Source organism: Tasmannia lanceolata, unplaced genomic scaffold, assembly GCF_043159265.1.
Source record: "Tasmannia lanceolata isolate RefF3 unplaced genomic scaffold, GAP_Taslan_0.1 ptg000023l, whole genome shotgun sequence".
In the NCBI taxonomy this organism is placed as follows: domain Eukaryota; kingdom Viridiplantae; phylum Streptophyta; class Magnoliopsida; order Canellales; family Winteraceae; genus Tasmannia; species Tasmannia lanceolata.
The window spans coordinates 15,404,925-15,413,411 of NW_027518700.1; positions in this window are offsets into that span (position 1 = coordinate 15,404,925).

Here is an 8,487-nt window from a genome sequence, read left to right on the forward strand (position 1 = left end):
TCCTAAGGCGTGCGTCCCTCACCGAGGAATCTTGCTGTCAGGTCATTGAGTGGAAACCTCTCGCCGACGGTTTGGGATTTTAAAAATGCGGCCGTTAGAACAAGCCTTGGGATGGACCTCAGGAGGGTCATCGGAAGTCAGGTTTAGGACACCTAACTTGGGGTGGGACCTCTGAGTCAGGTTAAGGACTCCTAATTTGGTGAGGGACCTCGAGGGATGTCATTTTGACATCCATTGTGGACACTGATAATAGGAATGCCAAATTGGCACCTGTTTGATTGATACGACGGATCGTACGCATGATTTTGATATGATACTGTATTTTAAACAGTGTTTGATTTTGACGAGATACTGTGTACAAACGGACTGACTCAGGCTTTGATTTGATTTGCAGGATCACATGGAGAGCTAACGCGTCGGAACAAGTTTGCTCGAATTTGGATATCGTGCGGTAACGGGTTTACTCTGGTTTGGAAGGGTTACCGTGTTCAGACCGGTTTACGCTGGAGAGCTAACGCGATGTAACGGGTTCGCTCAGATTAGATACCATATGATAACGGGTTTACACTAGTTTGGAGGGTTATGCCGGAGCATTGGCTAGGTTGTGGATGAACTGATAGTCGGGAGCTGGCCTGGCGAGTGAATGACCTAGGGCTACACCATCGGCCAGGCGAGAGAATGAGCCAGGGCTAATGGAATCGACTAGGCAAGCGTGTGAGCCTGGGTTGATCAGGGATTGGCCTTGCGAGTGAGTGAGTCAGGGCCAATGGAATCGACCAGGCAAGCGAGTGAGCCTGGGTCGATCAGGGATTGACCTGGCGAGCGAGTGAGTTAGGGCCAATGGAATCGACCAGGCGAGCGAGTGAGCTTGGGTCGGTCAGGGATCGGCCTGGCGAGCGAATGAGCAAGGAACAATAGAATCGACAAGGCGAGTGAGTGAGCCTGTGTCGATCAGGGATTGGCCTGGCGAGCGAATGAGCTAGGGCCACACCATCGACCAGGCGAGCGAAAGAGACAGGGCCAATGGAATCGTCTAGGCAAGCGAGTGAGCCTGGGTTGATCAGGGATTGGCCTTGCGAGCGAGTGAGTTAGGGCCAATGCAATCGATCAGGCAAGAGAGTGAGCCTGGGTTGATCAGGGATGACCTTGCGAGGGAGTGAGTTAGGGCCAATGGAATCAACCAGGCGAGCGAGTGAGCTTGGGTCGATCAGGGATTGGCCTGGCGAGCGAATGAGCAAGGAACAATAGAATCGACCGAGTGAGTGAGTGAGCCTGTGTCGATTAGGGATTGGCTTGGTAAGCGAATGAGCTAGGGCCATACCATCGACCAGGCGAGAGAATGAGGAAGGGCCAATGGAATCGACTAGGCAAGCAAGTGAGCCTGGGTCGATCAGGGATTGACTTGGCGAGCGAATGAGCCAAGAACAATGGAATCGACCAGGCGGGCGAGTGAGCCTGTGTCGATCAGGGATTGTCTTGGCGAGTGAATGAGCTAGGGCCACACCATCGACCAGGCGAGCGAATGAGGCAGGGCCAATGGAATCGACTAGGCAAGCAAGTGAGCCTGGGTCGATCAGGGATTGACTTGGTGAGCGAATGAGCCAAGAACAATGGAATCGACCAGGCAAGCGAGTGAGCCTATGTCAATTAGGGATTGGCCTGGCGAGTGAATGAGCTAGGGCCACACCATCGACCAGGCGAGCGAATGAGCCAGGGCCAATGGAATCGACTAAGCAAGCGAGTGAGCCTGGGTCGATCAGGGATTGACCTGGCAAGCGAGCGACCCAGAGCCAATGGAATCGACTAGGCAAGTGAGTGAGCCCGGGTTGATCAAGGATTGGCCTGGCGAGTGAGTGAGTCAGGGCGAATGGAATCGACCAGGCAAGTGAGTGAGCTTGGGTCGATCAGGGATTGACCTAGAGAGCGAGTGACTCAGGGCCAATGGAATCGACCAGGCAAGCGAGTGAGCCTGAGTTGATCGGGGATTGGCCTGGCGAGCAAGTGAGTCAGGGCCAATGGAATCGACCAAACAAGCGAGTGAGCCTGGGTCGATCAGGGATTGACCTGGCGAGCGAGTAAGTCAGGGCCAATGGAATCGACCATGAGAGCGAGTGAGCCTGGGTCGATGAGGGATTGGGTACAAATTCCGCTGGGGATTTGGTTGCAAACTTCGCTAGGGATTTGGCTAGAGAATCTGGGAACGTACATCCGTTGTTAAGGACTGGCTTCGAACGACTCTCTGGGGATATGAAGTATTGGTGATGATAAGACCTACGAATTATGTTGTCTTGATCCTGGTGAGGAAGACCGTACGAGCTATCAGAGCTGGTAGGGTTCCTTGAGTGCCTTAAATTGGCTGAGAGTCAATCGGGATTGATTCTGATGATGGTGTTTCAACTATGACGGAGCAGTTGATGTTGTATCGACTGATTGGAGAAGTGAATCTGAAGGGGATGTAAACATTCATCTATCAGTGTCGAAATCGGTCGTGTTCGACCATGATTTGATGATTCCGTCAATAGCCGGATTGTCCGAGCAAGGGTTCTTATTTAAGGAACACCTGACAGACATTTGTGTATCTTGACTCTTCTGGGGAGAAGGGCTGATCTGTCGAAGAGGCTTTGGATAGCATGAAACTGTCTTGGAATATTTCTGATGGCGAGTGAATGTTAATACACTCGGCTGGGGAAAGATCGAGACAATTACGTGCCCTGGATTTAATTTGACACAGTGGGAGACTCTTTTAGAGTGATTGGACTCTACCAGGGAAGTTATATTAGATTGTCTCCAAGTATCTCAGAATCTTGAAGAAAATGATTTTTGGGAGGCATTGCTTGCCTTTTTTTTGCACTTGTTTGTGTTTGTTGTTTGTTTTGAAATAAAATGTATTTTTGTATAAATAGACACCCGTCTTAGGTGGATATTTATACAAAAATGCCCATAGTTTAGTTCTTTGAACAACTTGATTTTAAGCATTTTGCATTGTTAGTGACAACTAACTGTAAACACCTGTAAGCCCAAGGGCTCATTCTCTTACCTTATTTTGATGATTCACAAATGCAAATTGATTAGTCATTTATGGGCTAATAAGTTTGCCTTGAGTGTTGTGCTATGGATAGGAAACTCACAGGTCAATCCAGGCTAGCACACACAGAGATGGCCTATGCTTGAAGATGAACCAACCAATGGACAAAGGAGCTAGAGCACACTTGGACAAATCATACCTTGGAGGATCTACCAAGGAGAAGCTCAACATCATCCACATCAAGCATTTGGACAATCATGAAAAATCAATGAAGGCCAAAGCTGGAGGATCAATAAGCAATGCAAAGGACAAAGGAGCTTGAACCAATTGGTGGCATCATCCTTGGAAGGTGTCAAAGAAAGAAGCTCAACTTTGAAGATCCCAAAGCAAGCCAAGTATCACATTGAAGATCAAAAGAGTACTTAGAATGGTAGTATATATCAAGAGAAGTTCAGGAGAGTACTTAGAATGGTAGTATATATCACATTTCTCTCTTGTGTTTTCTCTTGATCAAGGCACATCTTAAAAATCCTAAAAATATATTTTTTAAAAAGACTAACACACCCTTTAATGACTTAAATGGATAAGTGAATGGCTATAGTGGTGTACCAACATGTTGGGAACCATATGGCATTCAACACAACATTGAACAAAATAGAGTTACGAGTGGACAACCTGGATCAGCAACTAAATCCTATCAAAAATGATTTTAAACTTTATCAAATATTTTTGAAAATATTTCTATTGGAACACTCTCATTTTTCTCATGTCCTTAGAGTATAAGAACGTCAAAATCCGATAAGAAACGAAGGAGATATAATTTTTCGAAGATAGGTGCTGAAACCTGAAATTACAAGTACGGAACTCCGAGAAACCCCACGGAGCTCCGAGCAATGGCCGAGGGAGTATAATCCCATACTATGTTTGAATTCTCAGAACTCCAAAAATTTGCTCAGAACTCCGAGAACGGTCTGAATGAAAGAAAATATAGCCGTTGGAGGCCCAACGGCTAGTTTTTTTTTACCCAAAATTGACCTAAATACCCCCAAAGCGGTCATATTGTGTTGGGACTTTATATATACCCATTGTATGGGTTCAAAACATTATCATGAAAATGCTCTAACCCTAAAGAACCCTTGAAATGCACTTGCAACTATTTTTGGGCAAAATCTCTCACCAACCTCTTGTGTCTTGATTTTGGAAAAAATCATTTGAGACTAGTTAGGCTATAATTTGTATTATCTTTGAGAGTATTCTTGAGAGCTTAAACTTGTAATCAAGCCTAGTGAGAGGCTACTACATCTTCTTCTTCTTCGTTCAATCGATGGCAAGGGCATCCGGTATAAATTCCCTTGGGAGAAGGGCTTAGTTCTCGGTCGTCTAGGAGAGACGTTGTGGGCTTAGTACTCGGCTGTGTAGGAAAGACATTGTGAATGTGGCAAGGGCATCCTCATTTAATTCCCTTGGGTTGTAAAAGTCTCGGAGCCGGGCGTCGTGGAGGTCTCAATAGTGGAAATCCATAAGTGCGACCTTAAGAAGAGTGGAGTAGGCCATTTCCCGAACCACTTAAAAATCCTTGTGTCACTTGTGTGATTGGTATTTCTCTCACTTCCTCTCACTCTCTTATGTATACTTGCTTGCATCTATCTATCTCGTGTTGAGTGAGTAGTTAGCATTGATAATCAACCTAAATATCTTAACCTTGCTAACTAGGCCTTTAATTATTTGTTAATTAAGTTTATAAACAACTTGTAATTTGAGCTTATATTAATTTGCAACATTTGTGTCAAGCTCAACTAATTAACTTAATTAACAAGGGATAAAACAAAGGGATTAAAACTAGGGTGATTTTGGTTGAAGTTTTTAAAAGGAAAAACTTTTTCTAAACAACCTATTCACCCCCCTCTAGATTGCCAAACCGGGTTCACTCTTAGGATTTCAACAGACCCATTTTGCTACGCTTTAAAAGGTGAAATGTTTGGTTGGTCAGGTAAGTCCCCAAGTTAGTCTTCCGCATTAGATTAAGTATTCTTGCATTTTAGGGTGAATTTCACCTCATTTTAGGTGTTTTAAAGTTGATTCGCAATCCTAAAGGTCTCTAGGGGGTTCAATTAATCTCCGGAAGATGAGAATTCAAGTGTCTAATCAAGTGAGAAAACCTGCTATTTTTGGAATTTTTCCAGGTTTCTTCTATTTTTTCACCTTAGGAGTAATTTGGTCATTTCCAGTGTGTCTCAGTTGATCCCCAGAGTGTGTCTAAGAAATCATGAGTCATTTCATGTATTTTGGGAAACCTGCTATTTTTCGAGTTTCTCAGGGTTTTCCCTAATTTCATCTATTTTTGCACTTCACGGGTATTTTGGTCATTTCCAGTGTCTCATTTGATCCCCGGATTGTGTCTGAGAAATCATGAGTAATTTCATAAATTTTGAGAAACCTGATAAATTTAGAATTTCTTAGGGGTTTTACTTTTTTTGAGAATTTTGTGTCAAGGGCATTTTGGGTATTTTTAGGGGGTTCCAAGTGATCCTGTTTAAGATCATCCACCAAAAGAAGTGGACTTCAAAACATGCTATTTTTGAAGATTTCCCTCGAAGACTTTCCATTTTTAACTTTCCCTTTGAGGGCGATCTGGTTTGAGGGCATTTTGGTCACTTTTGTGGTGTGTTGATCAAATAGGGGTATCTTGGTCCAAAAATAATTTTTCCAAAGAGAGGGTGGTTCGGCATGTGCATGGGACCCACCTTGGATGTCATATGGCCTGGGCCCAATAATAAAAAATTCGAATTTAATTGAAAAGATGGTTGATTCTTTTGAAAAAGTCCATAAAATACACCATAAAAAGCCCATGAACCTAAAGAACCCATGAACCAAAAAGCCCATGCGCGAACCACATGTGTGGTTCAGCCACATGGGTTGGGCGTCCAAAATTTGGAGGAGATTTGATTAGATTTGGTTGCTAAAAATAAAAGAAATGGCTAATATGGTCAGGTTAGTAAAACGGTAATAACTTTTTACATACTTGTCCAAAATATTTGCACTTATGCTTGTTGGAAATATCTCAAAAAGGTCTACAACTTTCTAGTTATAACTTGTCTTCATTTTACCCCTAAATTGGTAAATAATGAGCTCCAACGTTGGGCAGTCCTTTTTAAACGGGAATCTTTCATAAAAGGGTGTGTTTACCATATGGGAGAGCTTCTAGAAGGATCTTGAAAGATCTCTCTTGAGCATAATGGCATGTCTTAATCTCCATGAAAGCCAATACTTTAAAAAGGGGGAAACCAATATATTAAGCAACTCATATAAGAGCAAGAGGAGGAGAAATAGTAAGTGTTCAAATTAGGGAATACAAAAGATAGGAAGTTTCTACTCTTTGCTTTGCCCTAAGGCTTTTTATAAAAACAAAGCCAATCAACCTTTGGCTTACTCTTGGAAAAACGTCCAGCCCTTATTGGCTCTCCAAAAAAATTTGTCCTCCTCTCTTTGTGTGGTTGGTTCATCTCCCATAATTGTTTTTCACCAAAGAGTAATTAGAATTCTTCATCTCTTCTTCAACAAATGTCGAATTGGATTATATTGGGCGATCTTCGGGTTTTCTTTTGCGTATACAAGGTGTGACAAAATGTATATCTTGGATTTCCACACCTTAGAGACAAGGAAAGCGATCAACAGTTAGTATCTTATTCCATGTAATCTAGAAACTAGAAAGCATGATAGGGTTAAATTTTGGGTTTTCTTTGAGAATATGATGCATATGAATGTGTTTTTGCATGAAATTTTGATATGATATGATATGAACCAAATTATTTTAAAACCTTAATTTTTGCAGAAAAATTAGTTTTATTAAATTAAAAATCAATTTTCTTAAGAGTTAGGCTAAAATCAAGTTTTCAAAGCAAGTAGTCTAAATCTTTGGGATTTTCTAAATCTGATTTTTGCCAAATTAATTCATCTTAAAAAACTACTGAAAAACTAAATTTCCAGCCATGTTTGATTTATTTTGAAGTTGGTTTCGTTCTTCGGAGATAGCCTAGAAAAGGGATCTTTTTTGAAAAGTAAATCCAAATATATATCAAAATAAGTCGAAAGTTGATGAAAATTTGTGTCCAGTAGTTTTTCCAGATTATTAGATCATGCAAGAAAGTTTGTGAATTTTTGGATTTATTTAATGCTATTTTTAACTGTTTTAACATCTGATTTAATCATGATAAATATCAAACGAATTCGAAAAGCTATGAAAATTTCCAGATTACTATCTTATATATATTAAAAGGCTTTTGTCCTTCATGGTTTTGTATCCAAAGCATCGTTTTGTGTGCGATAAGGGTTTTTCATGTTAAAACTGAGATTTTTCAAAAATGTTCTTTTCAAACCAGTCACTTATGTTACTGTAATGATGTAGTAAAAGTTTTAATAATTTTCATTAAGTTTTGATGTGTATTTCAAATTTTCACGATGATTTGGCTTAGAATTTCAAGAGAATCGTTGATTTTTCAAAAAAAATTGAGTTTTCAAACATCTACTGATTTTCTAAAGCTGAAATTTGGATTTAAAATAATATGGTTCATATCTGATCTGCTGTAAATTTTTCATTATTTTAGGATTACAGTAGCTATTTGTTTGTTATTTTTCTTTCAAACATGCCAAATTTTGTTAGGTTAAACATAGGTGGCAACTCAAAGTAAAAATTGATAAATTTTTTACAGTGAATTTCTACTTATATGGTTGTGTTACTGTAATATTTTGAGACGAATTGGATCATGTTTGTTATATGTTGCTTTGTAACACTATCAGCCTGGCTGAATTTTATTAAAATCATTAAAAATCCATTTTAATTCTAAAAATCGTAAAAAGTTCCAGATTAGCATAATTTTCTAGAATGCATGTAATCCCTAAGTTGCTGGAACAAAATCTTAAAAATCACTAATTTCTTTTGTAACTTGCTATTCTAAGTTATTTTAAAAGTGAGGGTTGTCTTCATAATCGTTTACTCATTGTGATCAACCCTTGATATTTTAGCATCTAAATTATAATATATTGCTGGCTCCGAGGTCGTTGTCCACGAAAATCCTGAGAAAATGCCAGGCAACAATATATCATAACTTATGTGCCGAATTGTGCAAGGGTAGAAAGCACGATTCCCTTCCATGAATGCAACCCAAGAATGGAACTTGTCAGCCTTTAGAGCCTTAGATTTTCTTGAACTATAGGTGTTAGGAACCCTTTAAAACACTGAAAATCATTAACTTAATAAATTTGGGTTGGGCAAACCCAAGTTCAAGTTGATCTCGGAACCGTTAGATTGCGGTCCCACCTCGTAGGAACCCTTAGAGTCCCTTTAGGAACATTTACGTCACATTGTGTTCTAGGTCTTAGGGTGTCCTAGAGTTAGGAGCACAGCCTCATCACGGCCGGTTGCTACTATTAGCAACTGACCTTTAGACTAAGTTTCACTAGTT